Raw genomic sequence first — 19,443 nt, 5'->3', positions numbered from 1 at the left:
ATTAGACTTATTTCAAGGGAATATTTAATATCTCCGTTAAGAGATTATGAATTCCATATTGAGAATATATGTTCCATCAACACTAAAAGTGGCTGCCCAACATACTGAGGTTTTGACTGTTAGGATAGATCTCACTTCTGATATATCAAAGCAACCTACACTTCATGTTCAGGTCCATTATCTTCTCAGGATTAAGAGTTCATGTAAATAGAAGTCGTGAGATTTATTATTCATTTGACAATCATTTGGAGAATAATAAATCTCACAACGGTCCAGTTCAATATGTCTTAACTCTTAAAACATATCAACACATCAACTAGAAGTCTCCACTTCCATGATCAAGACAAATCATCTTAGTTGATATGTTATAGTTTTTGCAAATAAAATGCCCAATTTCATCACCGACTACAAATCAAATTTTGAGTTTATAAAGAACTTGTGATTTATATCTTCTGTGACTTTTCACATAAATCACATACTATGCATCTCATGGATTATATGATAATGTCCCATATTCATGTTACCATTATTTTAGATAATAATAAAACAACTTTATTAATCACAATGTCACACATAATGTCATACATAATATCTTACATAGCATCATACAATAGGATTTAAGGGCACTAATCTCGCGCCATCCAAAGAAGGCCCGGACGGGAGAGAAAAAAGATCGAGACAACAAGAAGGCAAGTTCTTCTTCAACAAGGAGTCAACAATACGCGCCCTTGATCATGCCACTTGAACAAGTGCTTATGCAAATCAAAGATGACCCATCCTTGTAGTGGCCGGAAAAATGAAGGGAGATCCCAACAAGTGCAATAGGAACAAGTATTGCCGCTTCCATAGAGACCATGGGCATGACATGGACAAGTGTTTTCACTTGGAGTAGCAAAGAGAGAATCTCATCAGGCACGAAAAATTGAGAAACTTTCTTGGATGAGATCACAAGGATGAGAAGTTGAAAGGAAAGGTAGAAGAATCGTCACGGACCCCACTTGGAGAAAAAAGAGTTATTATAGGAGGGACCTCAACAGGGCAATCTTCCAAGTCAAGGAAGACATATCTGAAGGTGGTGCAAAATGTCTAGCTCTCTAGATGACCTCTAAGGATGAAGGGAGCAGACGAGCAGGCCATTTCGTTCACGAATGAGGACGTTGAAAGGATTCACCACCCACATGACGACGTGATCGTCATCACATTGCTCATTGCTAATTATATGACTAGGAGGGTGTTGATAGAAAATGGAAGTTCAGCAGACATTCTATATTACCCTGCCTTCCAGCAAATGAGGCTTGGACAAGATCAACTTCGTCTAGTAAATTCACCCTTGGTAGGATTTGGAGGGATGAAAGTCTAACCTGTAGGTACCATTACATTACTTGTGGTGGTAGGAGCGTATCCACAACAGATAACCAAAGAGGTAAACTTCCTTGTTGTGGACTGTTTGTCTTCATATAACGCTACCATTGGAAGGCCGACTTTAAACAGTTGGAAGACAATAACGTCTACCTACTATTTGTCTATTAAGTTCCCAACAGATTATGGAGTAGGTCAAATGCAAGGAGACCAATTAGCCGCCAGAGAATGCTATCTAGCCATGTTGGCTATGGACGAGCACATGCAGACGATGAGCATAGACGAGAGAAGGGTTACCGCGGAGCCCACGAAAGTGCTAGAAGACATACCTCTAGAAGATGGTAATCCTAAGAAGTTTACCAAAATTGGAACGAGTTTGAAGAAGAAGACGAAGCAAGACCTCGCCCAGTTCTTAAGGAAGAGTGTTGATGTTTTCACATGGAGTCATGAAGACATGCCAGGAATTGACCCAAGTGTTTTCACCTATTGGTTGAATGTGCACCCATCTTCTAAGCCCGTTCGTCAAAAGAAAAGGTTCTTCGCTCTTGAGCCAGGCAATGCTATCAAGGAAGAGGTCCAGAAATTAACCACAGCGCGATTTATTCGAGAAGTCTATTACCTGGATTGGTTGGCTAACATGGTAATGGTCAAGAAGGAAAATGGCAAGTGGAGGATGTGTGTAGAATTCACTGATTTGAATAAAACTTGCCCTAAGGACAGTTATCCTTTGCCACGCATTGATCAGTTGGTGGATTCAACAGCAGGTCATTAGTTGTTAAGCTTCATGGACACCTTCTCAAGATATAATCAAATAAAGATGGACGAGCTAGATCAAGAAAAGACATCCTTCATTACCAATCAAGATTTGTTTTGTTATAAGGTGATGCCCTTTGGTTTGAAGAATGCAGGGGCAACTTATCAAAGGTTAGTCAATTACATGTTCCGCCCACAGATAGGACGGAATGTAAAGGTGTATGTGAACGATATGCTGGTGAAGATTTTGGACGAGGAGAAACATTTGGACGACCTATAGGAGACCTTTGGTACACTTAGACGATATAAAATGAAGCTGAATCCAAGTAAGTGTGCCTTCGGGGTTTTGTCGGGGAAGTTTCTAGGATTCATGGTTTCACAAAGGGGAATTGAAGCGAATCCAGATAAGATCCAAGCTATATTGAGCATGGAACTACCAAAGAATATTAAGGAAGTCCAGTCCCTCACCTGACGAGTTGCAGCTCTAAACAGGTTTGTTTCAAAAGCTACAGATAAATGTTTACCCTTCTTTAAAATTCTCAGGAAGGCATTCAAATGGATGGACGAGTGCCAAAAGGCCTTCTAGGATATTAAAGTCTATCTTACCACGGCTCCCTTACTAAGTCCATCCATAACAGGTGAGGAGTTATATTTATACTTAGCAGTGTCCCCACACGCGATAAGTTCAGCATTGATCAGGGAAGAAGGGAAGGTGCAAAAGCCTGTATATTACATAAGCCGGGCACTGAGGGGAGCAGAAGGACGATATCCAATAATGGAAAAATTGGCATTTGCATTAATAATAGCTTCCAGGAAATTGAGGCATTACTTCTAAGCTCACATCATCAATGTTATAACAGATTATCTGCTTAAGAAGGCGATGAACAAGTTAGAGGTTGCAGGACGATTGATCCAATGGGCTATTGAGCTTAGTGAGCTTGATATTAGGTATCAGCCAAGAAATGCGATAAAGGCTCAAGCTATAGCAGATTTCATTGTATAATTCACTCCAGGTCATGGTGACTTAGACGGTGTTAAGGACATATTTTATGTAGTTGGCTAATCCTTTGACAAAACACATTTTACTTGTATTTAGGTAGATCTAGGATGTGTTTTATACTTCAAAGAACATGTTGTTCAAGTCTAGTATTAAAGCCATGAAGATTGGACCAAGAAACAAGTGAAGAAAATGTGTTCACTAAAGCTGGATAGATAGCTCGACACCTGCGGACACCTGTGGACAGATAGCTCAACAGATAACTATCTATCAGGGTTTAATGAGGTTCGATACTTGCTATCTATCGAGGTATCTATTGAGGTTACAAAAATTCAGATTTTCAAATCTGATTTTCGGCCCATGCTTGTGTATTTGTATAGGGTTTCTTTTCTCACAACCCTAGACATATATAAGGCTTATTTTAGAGGTCGTCACATAAGAGAATACAAGGAGAACATTTACAAAAGTTGACCGAAGCCTTATTCTCTCTGAAAGAAGCTACTGTGTCTTTGCGCCTTAGCGTTTTGTAACCAAGTGCTTCTTGATCTTCATTGTTGATGAAGTGAATAACTTTACAGCCAACATTCTTCTTTCTCAAGTTGGTGAGTGAGTCATGTACTAGGATTCGTGCAAAGGAGTTAGTCACGTACTGGCATCTGTGCATCAAAGGGTAGAGTTCATATATTGAAGAGTTCAGAGATTCTGAAGCGGTAGAAAGTTTCTGCTGTAAGTTCATCTATGAGGATTGTAGAGTCTAGGAATAAAGGTTTTGTACTAGATCTAAAAATTCTCTTTACTATAGTGGATTGCTTTTCGGGAAAGTTTCTCCCCAGGTTTTTTACTGTGAAACTGGTTGGTTTCATTGGTTTTCCTAGGTCATCATATCTTGTCTTATTTACTTTTCCACTGCATATGATTTTGACATGATATTAATGTTTGTTTGTTTTAACAAATTTTATTCATAATAAATCTAATTAACAACTTGGATTTAAAACTTGTTAATTCTATTAACCGGGATCTAAATTTCCCAACAGACGGGATGGAAGACATAAACACATGGGTTGTCCATGTAGATGGGTCATCTACACTACATGCAGGAGGAATAGGAGTTATTCTGAAATCCCCAGAAGGAGATAAGTTGAAGTATAAGGTTCATCTGCAATATCAAGAGACCAACAATGAAGTTGAGTACGAAGCCCTTCTTAAAGGGCTATAATTGGCTAAGTTCTTAGAGGCAGAGTCAATACTCGTCCAGGGAGACTCTCAGTTGGTTATAGGTCAAGTAAATAAAACGTGTGAAGCTAAGGGAGAGCGGATGAAGAAATATCTTAATAAGGTAAGACGCCTTGTTAAGAAATTTAAAGAAGCTAGTTTCATTCAAGTCCCAAGGGAAGAGAACATGGAAGCAGACGCCTTAGCGAAGGAAGCATCAGTAAATGAACCAATGGACGAATTTGATGAAGTTCAATATATGCCAAGCATAGATCTTCCAGATGTATAGAAGATAGAAGGTGAAGAAAATTGGATGACCCTAATAGTCACCTATCTAAAAGATGGAAGGCTTCCAAAAGGAAAAGACGAGGCCAGAAAGCTAAGGATCAGATCAGCCAGTTATGTCCTTATAGATGAGGTGCTATACAAAATAGGCTTTTCTCAGCCGTACCTGAGGTGTTTAGCTCCAAACAAAGCAAACTATGTATTGAGAGAAGTACATGAGGGAGCGTGCAGCAACCATTCAAGAGCAAGATCACTCGTCCACAAGGTCGTCTGTGTAGGCTATTACTGGCCAACCATTCAAGCTGATGCCAAAACGTATGTCAAAGTGTGTGATCAATGTCAACAATTCAGTAACGTCCCTAGACAGCCGTCGGAGTACCTTACCCCAATGATGGCCCCATGGCCCTTTGCACAGTGGGGATTGGATATTTTGGGTCCCTTTCCAATTGGAACCAGGCATATGAAGTTTTTGGTGGTGGGAATTGATTACTTCACTAAGTGGGTGGAAGCTGAACCCTTAGCAAAGATTACAAAACAAAATGTCAATAACTTAGTTTGGAAGAGCATTGTATGCAGGTTTGGGGTACCTAGGGTACTAGTGTCTGATAATGAATGACAATTTGATAACACACCTTTTAGGGATTTTTGCGAGCAATTTGAAATCAAGAATCATTATTCCTTGCCCACTCACAGGCAAAAGGACAAGCAGAATTTGAAAACCGATACTTGTTGAAGATCATCAAGACTCGGCTTAAGGGGGCAAAGGGAGTATGGCCAGATGAGTTGCCAAGTATTTTATGGGTTTACAGGTTACAGTGAGGACCCCCATAAGGGAATCTCCTTTCAAACTAGCCTATGAGAGTGAAGCAGTCATACCAGCGAAAGTTCTCATGGCCAACCATAGGGTTATGAGGTATCAGGATGAAGAGAATGAAGAAAAACTTCGTCTTAACCTCGATCTTATAGACGAGGTAAGGATGGATGCAAAGCAAAGGACAACAAGATACAAGAGTCTTATGGCAAGGCAATATGATGCAATGGTAAAACTCAAATATTTCAACATTGGGGACCTTGTCCTTAAAAGGGTTTTCTTGGCAACTAGAAACCTAGCCCATGGAAAACTAGGGCCAAATTGGGAAAGACCTTATAGGGTAATCAACTGCAAAAGGTAGGGGTCATACTACTTGGAATCCCAAGATGGACGGAATCTAGAACACCCTTGGAACGCTGAGCATCTGAGAAGATGCTATCAATAAAGGGTTAGCCTGGACAAGTATCACCTTGGACGAGCATCATGGATGAATTGGAGCTGTGTGTTGTTTTCCTCATATTTGCTTATGTTTATTATTACTACTGTGTGTTTTTAAATATTTTAATTCCCTAAAAGTGCATTAGTTTCTAACCTTTGCACTATCTGTGGATGAATTTGTGTTGGACGAAGTCATGCACTTAGTCTATCTATTTGAATAAGTATTTTTAATTCCCTAAGGCACTAGCTTCTAAGCATGTGCCATGCTTATGGACGATGTTTATGTTATGTACGTACAGTGGATTTTTGATGTATATGATGTTGTGTGAATCTCTTATTTTTATGATTTCATTCAAACTAATCCACAAGAAGGCTAAACGCCAAAGACGAATAAAATCTCCGGACGCAGGGATGTAATGTCTATAAGCTTTTCTTGAAATAAGGATAAACCAAAGAAAAATAAACCTAAGGTATATCCATCTAAAGCAATTAACGAGGCAAAACCTAAGGTATATTTGTCTAACTAATGGACGAGGAAAAACGTGCACGTAAGAATATTTCAGAGTCCATGGATGAATTTGACCTACTAAACAGTCCAATCTTTGGACGAGTAAATGCTGGAATCATCTTGACCAAAAGATGAATAAAGGATCGTCTGACTTATGGACGAAGAATGATGCAGGCTATAAGTCAAATACATGGATGAATAAAACTAGCAAAAGAAATGTCATTCATAGACAAGTTATACTTATTAAATTTAAAGAATGGTAGAAGTGTTGAACAGAAAAATTTTATTCTAACATGGACAAGCTAAATGCCTCCATGAGTGGACGGACCACACTTTAAAACCGTAAAAATAATATGGACGGAATAAACAAAATTCATTCACAAAGCATATAACATGTTCAACACAAAGTGAGAAATAAAAGCAAACAACCATTCATAAAATTAGAAAAGGGTAGACAACCACTGTCCAAAAACCCTTGTGTTATATATAGCCAATGAAGGCAATTGTTTTTGTTCCTCATCCACAAACTTGGACGAGGGAATTGTACTTGAATAATTTTGAAATAAAGCCTAAAACAATGGGTATCCTTAACAAAAATAAATAAAATTTTCTAGAAAAAGAAATGTACTACTAGGATAAACCACTGGGAGCATCACCCCCAGACTTTGGGTCGTCCTTGTTGGCAATAAAGGAGTCCTTGGCAGGCTCTGTTGAGGCATCATCTACAATATTGACTTCCTCAGAGCTCGCTGGAAGTAGAACTCTCAGTAGCAGTGGGAATCTTGAAGGAGTCAAAGTCCATCTCAGGGTAAGTATCCTTGGCATTAGCATGGAAATCCTCATAACCAGTAGCATAGTAGTGGTCTAAACGAGTTGTAAAGTCATCTGACTTCATGAAGGCCGCAATGGCTTCCTTCTTAGCCTTCTTTAAAGACGAGTTAAGCTCTTGGACTTTCACCTCAAGATGACCTATACGAGATTCATTTTCAACACAATCTGCCTTGAGCTCTTCCACCTCGTTCTTTTGTTTTGTCTCAAGTGCCATAAGACAAGTAACCTCCTTTGTCTGCCTGATCACCTCCCCCTTTTTCAAGAGGATCTTGTTGGACAGCTCCTTATTCTTCTCCTTAGCAATCTTAGCTTCAGCACAAAGCTCCTTGGCTTGGGAGGATGCCATGTAAAACTTCAACATAGCCTAAAGAGTGGATGGACGAGGGAGAGTTAGAAATTTTCTCTGAATTTCTTAAAAATGGAACTAGAGATGATGAAAAGCTACTTACCTTAAAAAGATCATGGATGGTAAAATGTTCAAAGTCCTTCACTGACATGTTGTAACAAGAATTCACCTCATTTTTAGTGACGAGTCCTTTGAACGACCTCTAGGCATAACCTTCGTCCAACATCAAGTTAGGAGGATGTTTGGCTAGTTCTGAAGGATGAGTCCTATTAGGAGCTCTAGCTGAAGGAGGAGGAAGGTTTTCAGACTAGACGGGTGGAGCGGTCTGGACGGGTACCACGTTCACTGCCGGGTCGTCTAGGTTTACCGTCGGGGGAGTAAACTTTGGAACTTTGGGAGGAGGAGTCTTGTGAGCCTCGATGACTTGGAAGGTCACCAAGGTCCACTAAGCTAGATATTCCCTTCCACTTCCTTGCCTGGACGACAGGCCTCTGGACAGTAGGAGTAGTATCATCCTGAACTTGGACATCCTCATCACCACTGGTAATGGCCTTCTCTTAGGGACGGCACGGACTTGGTCGATGTGGTTCAAATAGAACTTGTCCAATCGTGGACAAGCAACAACTGTACCAATAAAAAAAGAAGGTTAGACGAGTGAAAAGAGTTAGGATAAAAAAAAATGGAAGGAAGACATACCCTCAAGACAGAGACGACCTAAGGGCTGGTAAAAGGAGGAAAGGGGGCACTATTCACCTCAACTGGGTCCCCAGCCTAATTTCCAGAAATAATAAAAAATTATTTCTTCCAAAACCTGTCAAAAGAACTACGACCCCTAATCAAACTAAATTGGGGACCTCTGGACGAGAACTAGTAAAAACCAGTAGATTGTTTAATCTCTGAGGGCTTATAGCAATAAAGGAACTCATCCACTGTGATTGGACGATTCCCTTCAAGCGCCTCATGCCATAAAAATTTCATGGCTACTATCATCCTCCATGCATTAGGATTGAGCTGGTTTGGTCCAATACCCAACCTATGGAGAAGACCTCTACAAAAAGAATTTAAAGAAAACCTAAGACCTGCTAGAAGATAGGAGGTATAAACACCAAGACCAGAAGAAGGAGAACAACACCATTCCCCCTCTTCTGGTAGACGAGGTCTAAATTCACTAGGAATTTGGTATTTATCTACAAGGGCCTTTAACCTACTTGTGTCTAGAGTAGACACTACCTCTGGAATACAACTATAAATTATATTTTCTTCCTCCATTTCTTCCTCCTCTTCTTCCTCCTCTCCGTCTTGGAAAGGACTAGGTGATCTTTTGGACGAGTGAGCCCCTGTCCCAGAAGCCATCCTACATTGCATTTCCCGGAATTCCTCTAAAGAAAAACCAGGAACCCTAGACGAATAATGCTCGTCTGAGGAACTACTATCGCTACTATTACTGGTACTACCCTCACCACTCTCATAACTACTATCACCACTTCCACGGGACACGTCTTGATGCTCATCTATTTCTCTCTCTACACTACTACTAGACGTAGACATAATTGGAAGAAAGAATAAAGACGAAAGCCTAAGGAAGAGGGGAAGGAAGTACTTGACAAAACTAGAAGACTAGGACTAGATGAGGCTTTTGGACGAGATGGCAGAAAAGAAATGATGAGAAAAGTGAAGGGTAAGAGAGAGAATGCACATATTTATAGGGCCCAAGGATGGTCAGCAAAACGATGTGGACCAAATAGAAAATGACATGTGGCGTTTTCTCAAAAAGTTGAATCGATGCGACAAGAAAACCAATGAGATTACAACACGTGGCACGATCTGGAATGATAAAATTCAACCAAAAGTAATGATGACGCATGGCAGGACATTTAACCATTGAGGTATTGGCACGTGTCATAAGTCAACAATGAATGCTGTAGTGTTTTGGACGACCCTTGGACAAAGGGGGCAACTGATAGTGAACTAAAAATTTTAACCATCTCCAATTCGTCTATAGTGTCGTCTAAAGGGAAAAATACTATCTCAACGTGAGAAGGTCGTTCATCAAGGAAGGTCGTCCATGGGTATGAAGGCCGTCCATTAGGGAAGCACCTGCTAGACAACCCCTCGACAATTATAACTTCCTACTAAGTACATAACTTCCAATGACAGTTGCAGAGGATAAGAATGAACATTTCTAACTTCTATAGCAATTGTGGAAGTTAAGTCTGAACCATCTAACTTCCACAAATATTGGGGAAGTTACTAGACAAGTAACCACTCCAAGACTTACTATATAAGGACTCATCCACATCAAATGAAAGTAAGTTTTGACTACTCCTAAAAAGTTGAAATTCTTGAGTCCTAGAGAAAAAACTAACTTAAGTATTAGAGGGTTCTTGGCTGGTCCACCCCGATCTCCTTTGATCTTGTGTCTTTTTCTTTTCAGGCCTTCCAAGCAATCGTTAGTCCATTGAAAGCCCAGAGCATTCAGCCTACTAATTTTCTGTGCATCATCAATATGTTTATGTCTTGTTGAGTCTAGTTTTCACATATTTAGGTCTAGGGTCAGTAGAATAATATGTTTCACATGTTTTAATGTTGATTAATAATTAGGGTTTATATCTTGGTTGAATCACATTAACATGCATATGAACATGAAAATGCATTGATGTGCATTGGTACTATGGTGCTATAAGGTAAGTGAGGATAGTCATGCATAATTACATAAACATGTATTTGATTTGGTTGATGAACATGATGAGATTTCTTGATTGATGAACATGATGAATATGCTCGATGATTAATGCCTTGTTGGTGTTTCTGTTTTGTGATGTGCTTGCTGCCCTTAGATATATATTGCTAGATGAATGGTAGGGTTTTATGCTATGGATGAATGTGTGACATGTGCCATGTTTTGGATGTTAGAAGCATATTAGTGTGTGTGAGTTTAGAATAACATATTAGAGGACCCTTTGATGAAATTAGGATTTGGAATATAATGAGTGGAGGCTGACCTACGGTTCAGGTGGGGTTGAGTGCCTAACACCTTCCTATCCCTATACCTAAATTCCAAACATGTGCTCTGGTAAGATCAATCCTTCCAGAAGGGCACTATATTTATGGTTCTTAGACCTAAACTAGGTGGTGACTCCATTTCTTCTCTTCCCCGGTCCACTCGGTCAAGGCATACTCCCCGTTGCGCCCAGTGGCGACTCTGGTAGGATAGAGAGCTTGACTCTAATGTGTTCCATCTCCTTATCTTATCAAAGGCTTTTCTAATATTGTTTTGCACATGTTGGGAAATTTAGACCCCGGGTGATAGAATTAACAAGTTTTAAACCCAAGTTGTTAATTAGATTTATTATGCATAAAACTTGTTAAAACAAACAAACATCAATATCATGTCAAAACTAAGTGCAGCGGAAAAATAAATAAGACAAGATATGATGACCCAGGAAAACCAATGAAACCAACCAGTTTCACAGAAAAAAACCTGGGGGGAAACCTTCCCGAAAAGCAATCCACTATAGTAAAGAGAAGTTTCAGATCTAGTACAAAACCTTTGTCCCTAGACTCTACAATCCCCGTAGATGAACTCACAACAGAAACCTTTTACCGCTTCAAAACCTCTGAACTCTTCAATATATGAATGCCACCCTTTGATGCACGAATCCCAGTACGTGACTAACCAATTGCGCCGATCCTAGTACGCGACTTCAATCACCAACTAGAGAAGAAGATGTTGGTTGCAAAGTTCTTCACTTCATCAACAATGAAGATCAAGAAGCACTTGGTTACAAAACCCTAAGGCGCAAAGACGCAGTAACTTATTTTAGAGAGAATAAGGCTTCAGTTACCTTTTGCAATTGTTCTCCTTGTATTCTCTTCTGTGACGGCCTCTAAAATATGCCTTATATATGTCTAGGGTTGTGAGAAAGAAACCCTACACAAATACAAAAGCCTGGCCCAAAAATCAAATCTGAAAATTCTGATTTCCGTAACCCCGATAGATAGCCTTGATAGATAGCATCTGTCAAACCTCATTAAACCTCGATAGATAGTTATTTGTCAAGCAGCTGTCGGGCAGCTGTCCACCAGGTGTCCAGCAGGTATTCAGCTTTAGTAAACACCTTTTCTTCACTTGTTTCTTGGTCCAATCTTCATGACTTTAATACTAGACTTGAACAACATGTTCTTTGAAGTATTAAACACATCCTAGATCAATCCAAATACAAGTAAAGTGTGTTTTGTCAAAGGATTAGCCAACTACATAAAATATGACCTTAACAGCACACACTTTCACTTGGTTCTTTTGTCCCTTTGCCATTGTTGGTGATGAGTGGGAAGATGAGTACGCTCCATTCGGGCCAAAGTCTTCTAAAGTTCATCCCACCAACTCACAATTTGTGTTATTGCCTATAATGGGCTTTGAGTACGTTAACGGTTTGCCACCAATCCACTACGGTCTATTTAGGCTCAAGGTTGGGATCATGGCTCATCTAGTTGTGAGTAACCTATTGATCTTATCCCTTTAGCATTGAAGACCTTACCCACACATAGTGTAACCTTAGATCCAATTTATAGGGAAGCCCAAGTGCATGTTTTTGATCTTTGTTTGATTTGACCTAAAAGAAAAAGATCAAAAAAAAAAAAAGGAAATTCAAGAAAAGAAGAAACTCTTTTGCAAAGAAGAAAAGTTTTGAAAAAATAATCTGTTGTAAATAATTTTTCAAGAAGTGAAATTTTCAACAAAAAAAAATCATTTATGAAGAAAAAAAATTCAAAAAAAGAAATGTTTTGCAAAGAAAAAAAAAATTTCAAGGAAAAGAATTTTTTTTTAAAACTTTTGTAAATTTTTTTTTGTCAAGAGATTAATTTTCAAAAAAAAAAAAAAAAGAGGGAAAATTTTTCGAAAAAAATATTAAAAAATTTTGAAAAGAGAAATTGAAAAAGAAAATGAAAGATGATCCACAAAGTCATGATATGCCCTAAGTTTTGGGCTCATTCAAAAAAATTCAAATCAAGAGGGCCCAAGATCATGAATATATCACAGACTTTGGAGGAAAGCATTAGGCCATAAAGTCATAACATACCCTAGCTTTTGGGTCAAAATTCAAAAAAAAAAATTCTAAAACAAGAAAGCCCAAGATCATGAGTATGTTATAGGCTTTACTAAAAAGATGTTGAACCCATCTGTGCTTTAGGAAAGTTTTGAAACCCCTAAAACCCAAAGACATGGGTAGGCTCACCAAGAGCCCAATGAGGATTAAAAGAGGAAATCTTTTTGAACCAATTGACCAAACTCTTTGAACTAGGGACAAGGCCCATTTGAGGATGAAAGATAAAAATGGATCAAACTTTTGAGACTAGGGCAATGCCATCACGAGGGAGGAGAGTGAACATTCAAGATGAGTTTTGTAATAGGACAAATAAAAGACTTTGATGTGTTGAGATAAAATTTGGTCACCTTTTTTTTCAAAAGAAATAAAAACAAAAATCCAAAAGAAAAAGAAAAGATGCGGACTTCTAAATGTCATGGCCCATTTTAAATACAAGTTGAAATAAGTTGTTCATCAAAAAAAGAAAATTTCCAAAATATGTTGGGCTTGCATTATAAATTGGACATTGATCTTTGTGTTTAAATTGCTTGATGAGACATTTTTCATAAGGTCTAATAGAGTCCAAGATGCAGACCAACCTTGCAAAATTCATGAATAACCTATGCTTAAACCTAAATGAGGATAAGAGGGCAAGATGAGTGACTTGTAATTGGATTCAAAGCAAAAAAAAAAAAAAAAGAAAAGAAAAGAAAAGAAGAAGCTAAGAAAGAAAGAAAAAGAAACAAAGTAAAATTTGGCTCGAATCCAAATGAGGGAAGGAGAGAATGCTAGATGTGAATGATGTAATTGGGCTTTAAGCATAAGGAAATCTTGAATTTTGAAAGTTAGATGTAGCTCATTCTATTTCTAAGTCCAAGATAATGAAATGATACAAGACTTAAAATATGAATAAGACATACATGTAGTCCACATTTTGATGCAAGCAAGAACAGTTGATTAAGACATTGGGTCCAAAACTTTAAAAGACATTGGGAGCACATATTTATTTGATCAAATTTTATTTCAGGAACAATAACACTCCTTACTCAAGAGAACTTCCTAAGTTCACTTGGTTTTGATCACCTACCCCTGGTTGCCTAAAGGAATTTGACACTATTGTACTAGAAGACATGGTTGGAGCTACTAATGAGGTAATTGAGAAGATTACCCAAACGTTGGCCAAGCAAGGAGAAATGCTAGCACAATTGGGAAATCACCTAGGTTGTTTGGAAGAAGGAAGAAGGGAAAACCCCAACAAAGTAAGGAAGGTGAGGAAGATGAAGTTAATTATGACAAGAATGGGAAGATAGACAAGATAGTTGTTGAGACCGTCATGATGAAGGAAAAGATGCAACAGCCTTTCGCAAGGCCTAAGGGATGGATGACTTCTTGTATACTATGGGTGGATTGAGCTCAACCCCATTGGTGCTATTGCCTCCCAAGTTCAAGATTTTTGATGCTAAAAAGTTTGATGGAAGTGGTGATCCAAGGCAACATATTCAACAGTATTTAAGCTTAGTTGGAATGAAGGGATTGGATGAGAAGCAAGCTTGGTGTGCTTTTCCTATTTCTCTCATGTGGAACGCCTCGAGATGGTACTGTAACTTGGATTCGAGCATGACTAAGGTGTGAAATGAGCTAGTGGATTGGTTTGTGGACCAAGTCATCTTCAACACTATGATTGATGTGACTTTGATAGACTTGGAGACTACTAAGTAAGGGTACAATGAGACATTCTCTGAGTATATGATAAGGTGGAAGACCAAAGTTTCAAGAACTTGCTTTTAGCATACAATAATAGGCTTTTGCCATCGCCTATCAATTCATTTGTGGAGTTATGTGATTGTGGTATGAGAATTGAAGATGCCATTAAGACTAGATAGTTGGACCTAAGTGAAGCCAAGCTTCAAGGCAAGAAAGTGTTCAATGAAGGAGAAAAGGGTGATGTTTTAAAAAAAGTGGATTTTTTTTTGCTTGACCACAAAATAGGGTGTTCAACGGTCTTCAAATGCCTTTATCAGAAGTACTAGTAGTCTTGAATGAGGTGGGGCACCTTGATCCTACTCCTCTTCCAAATTCAATCCCACCAAATTGGACTAGAAATGACCATTGTGCATTCCATCAAAGGATAGGACACAAGACAAATAGTTGCCCAAGGTTGAAGCATGAAATTCAAGATTTGATAGATCAAAGGGTGATCGCCAAGCCACAACCTCAAGAAATGGGCGAGTGAGAAACAAGCAAGAATGAATGAAGGGATGTGCTCAAGAGATTTGATCCATGTGAACATCTTTGCTAAAGGATGAGCCATTTCAATTTTGTTGAGTCTTTTTCAATTATCATGTCTTCAATTTGTCAAGTCTTTTTAAGTCTTTCCATATGTTGTGTTGTTGAGTCTCTCCATATGTTGTGTTGTTAAGTCCTCTTTTGTCATGTTGAGCCATGTTCTTTTGAATTTTCAAATCAATGTTCTCAATTTCAATAAAGATGGCCATTCAAATATGACGTGTATCATGTGATATGATTTTACTAGCTTTGAAATGAATGAATCCTTAAACCTAACACATTGGTTAATCCAAATAAGGAATCAAAAGATGAGATTGTCTTAGTTCATTTGAGCATAAAGAGCAAGCATGAAAAATGAGAAAGGGGGTGAGAGATAAAAAGAAAAAAAAAAGAAAAAAAAGATATCGATTAAGTGAGAGAGTACATAAGAATGAGAAGGATGAGTGATGAGATATTCCTTGAAACATAAGACATGAGTGAGTTTAAAGATGGGAAATAGAAATTGAATGAATAACTTATTTTTTTACATGGATGGCACTACAATGATGAGACCTTGATGAGATGAAAAGGCTAACTTAGGTTTGGAAAGGCTAAGCAATCAAGGTTGAAAGGATGAGAGGCCATCTTTCCAATACCCTTTTTTTACAATGAGAGATTTTTTCCACTTGTTAACCTCGTTGAGCCTAGATGAATTCCTTCTTTATACCCATGTCAAGATATTACACCCTATACTAAGGGCATGTAGGCTTACCCTTATTATTAGGGTCATACTCTAATATTGGAAAATGATCAACCCTATACTAGGGGCAATTGTAGATGAATGATAGCAGGACGTAAGGATGATTTATAAGTGAAAGGATACCATTTTCCTAACAAGGGGCATGGAAAAATAAAAAGAGAGAAAAACAAAGAAAAGAAAAAGAAAAAAAGGAAAAAAAAAGGGAGATACAAGAAAAAAAAAAAGGAAAAGGAAATAAAAGTAAGAATCAAAACGGACAAGAAAAAATGGATGAAGAAGAAGAAAATGATGCAAGCACGAGATGAGTAGTAATCCTTGGCAATTAGTATACCTTGAGAATAAAATTGAATTTGAGTCATAAATACTCTTTCTTCCTTGAGCCTTAAAATCCCAAGCCTTATTACAGTCCAAAAGCATAGTCTTCTATGATTGATTGAGGTTGTTTAGCCCTACAAATTTTGGAAAGCCTAGCCTTAGTTGTGAAAAGAAAAAAAAAAAGAAAAAAAGAAAAAGAGAGAGAGAGAGAGAGAGAGAGAGAGAGAGAGAGAGAAGAAAGACCTACTAGGTTGAAAACCTAAAAGGGCAACCTAGGCAAAAGTAAAGGCACCTTGAAAAGAAGTGAAGAAGAGCGACAAGGAAAATGGTAAACTTATTCCAATCTAGGGGCAATCCATGAATGAGAATGACAAAGGAATGATCATACAAAGGAATATGAGACTAGCTTTAAGCTAGGGCAACCATGATGAGGAGAAAAGTGACCATACATGAGAGATAAGTTGATTAAAGAGAATACACGAAGAGAGAGGTGAGAGAAATGAGGTGCGCATGTTCAAACAAGGACAATGATTGAGTTGACTAGAGATGATCAAATTTTAAATTCATATTTGGACTAATCAATGAAGATGGTAGGTGATTCATGCAAAGCTAGTCCAAAGGGAATACACATTGATGTGCAAACTCATCTGGATATGTGATTCCTTATTTTTCCCTTCCTTCTTCAAATCCTCCAAATTTCTTCAAGGTCCTTTTTATATTCATATCATGTTTACTCTACTATATTTAAACTCTTGTTGTGCTTGAACCTTCTTTGGTCTAGAGTCTCTTCCAACTTGTTGTGCTCCCAAATACTCATTTGTGTAGTGTCTAGAACTTCATTGATCTCGAGTTTCTTTCAACTATCTTTGATCTTTGTCTTAATATGTTAGGAATTCTAGGGAATCAATGGTCATCCAAAGGCAAAAGGTGCATAACAATAACAATGAAATGAATGAATGATTTGTTGAATAAATATGTGCCCCCATAAAAAGAAAAGAATGCAATGAATTCATGACCTAATCAACTCTTCCTTGTTAATACTCCAAAGGAAAAAAAATGCAATTCTTAAAAGTCCAAAAAAGATGGGAAAGAAATTTTTTTTTTTTTTTTTTAAGTGAGATGTTGAAAATAATGAAAAGAAAAAAGATGAAGATTCACAAAGAAAATGAGGAATTGGAAAATGAGGGAAGGAAAAGAGAGAATAAAAGAAAAGAAGACAGGAGAGAGAAAGAAGAGAAAAAGAAAGAAAGAAAGAAAGAAAAAGGTGAGAAGAGAAAAAGAAATGATGAGAAGACGAGGGCTAATTATACAATATTCTGAGAGTACCATAAATGCATACTCTTCCCTCTCACATAATTATGGGTCCTACTAATTAAATTTATAGTGTGACTCATAATTTATATGAGAGGGGAGAGTATGCATTTATAATACTCCTAGAGTATACAATAATTTTTTGAAGATGAGAATGAGAGATTGAAAAAAGAGAGAGAGAAAATGATGAGAAGATCAAAAAAAGAAAAAAAGAAAATAAAAGAGTGTTGAAAAAAATGAAGAGAAGATTTTGAGGAATGATGTGACATGTTGTGCCTTTGGTTCAGTCCTGATGTGTTTGGACCTAACCTGATGTAACTCATATGATTGGTTCAATCCTAATGTGTTTGGACCTAACCTGATGTAACTCATTATGATTGGTTCAATCCTAATGCGTTTGGACCTAACCTGATATGATCCGTCGTGCCTTGGTTTTGTCCTGATGTGTTTGGATCAAACCTAATGTGACCTCGTTGTTATTGGTTTTGTTCAGATGTGTTTGAACCAAATCTGATGTGATCCATTGTGCTGATGTGACCTAATTGTTGTGAAAAATTTAAAAGATTCAAAAAAAATTTAAGTTCCAAAGAATAATTTAAAACTTCAAGAAGGATGTCACTTAAGAAAAAAAAAAATTCAAAGTTCAAAAGAGAGATAGATTGGCACTTAAGAAGAAAGTCAAGAATTTCAAAAGTCTATGGAGAATTTCAAAAGAAAGGTTTCAAGTTTCAAAAATCCAAGAGAGATTTCAAAAATGGAAGAAAGTTTTCAAAAATAGATGGATTTGAATAATGGATTTCTTAAATGATTTTGATTTCCTTAAATAATGAATTTTTCTGGAAATAAATGATGTGTGTCTTGAATGATGAATTCCTTGATGTGTGATGTTGAGCCTTTTGAGCTTTTTATGGTGATACGATGTTGTGTTGGTGTGCTTATGTTTATGATGCTATGTTTATGATGTTGTGATGATGTGTTGATAACATGATGTGTGATGTGTGATTTTGGCTTAGGATAGTAGTGATTCTTGTTGTGTGCCTTTGATTCTAAGTTCAAGATGGTAAACTTAGACTCTTTGACAATTGATGTTGTGTTTATAATGTGTTTCTGTTGGCTTAGGATAGTAGCCATTTTTGTCGTGTTCATAAAGTTGTGTCGATGTGATAATAACATGTGTGATGTGTGATTATGGCTTTGGATAGTAGTCATTCTTGTTGTGTTCATGATGTGTTGTTGATGTGATGATAACATGATATGATGATGTGTTGAGTTTTCTTTTTGGCTTGGGATAGTATGTCATGCCCCAAATCCAAAATGGTCCAAAGCATGAGAAAACATCTTAAAGGTACCTATAGATTTTTCATTTTTGACAATTCAATCCAAATAATTCATATCAAGTACCAACATCAAGAATTATCATAATAATTTCATTAACTATACTCCCAAAGTAAGTTAGAGCTCTATGCAATAATTACAATGACTATTGGTCACAAAAGAATGGAGGTTTGAATAAATATTATTACATACCATCAGCTGGTCCCATCAGTGGGAATAAAGTAATTACCACTATCAAATACAAAAGAATGAGTGAAGCCTATTGTAGGATATACATCCAAAGATCACCATAACAAAAGTTCAGCCTCCATTAGTAGTTAGTCTAACTACTGCTAGCCACAAAAACCGGTCTCAAATGATCGTTGCCTACTTTGAAAAAGTTTGTAAAAGAATGGGATGAGATAGAGCCCAGTAAGACGCATAATTAATGTGAGTAAGAAAAATGCAAGTTTCATGATAATGAACATTTCATAAAACATTTTATAATTTGAGAATTTCCATAAAAATCAAGAAAATCCATTTTTCATAATAAAATTACAAGAAAGATTTAAATGTAGCACCAAGCTTTCTCAAAATATTTTAACATGAAATTACATAGTATTTACTATAAGCTATCAAAATACTCTTTTAAAACCTGAAATCCAACCCAAGGTCACATAACAAGCCACCATAAAGGCATTAGATATGCCACAAAGATATCAGGTTATGCCATGAAGACATCAGTTTTGCCACAAAGACATCAGTTATGCCACGAAGACATTAATCCGCCACAAAGACGGGGTGCTAAGATACCAATGTCATAAAGACTACGACATCTGGTTGGGTAATCA

Source organism: Castanea sativa, chromosome 11 (genome assembly GCF_040712315.1).
Source record: "Castanea sativa cultivar Marrone di Chiusa Pesio chromosome 11, ASM4071231v1".
NCBI classification, from domain to species: Eukaryota; Viridiplantae; Streptophyta; class Magnoliopsida; order Fagales; family Fagaceae; genus Castanea; species Castanea sativa.
This window is presented reverse-complemented; position numbering follows the sequence as displayed.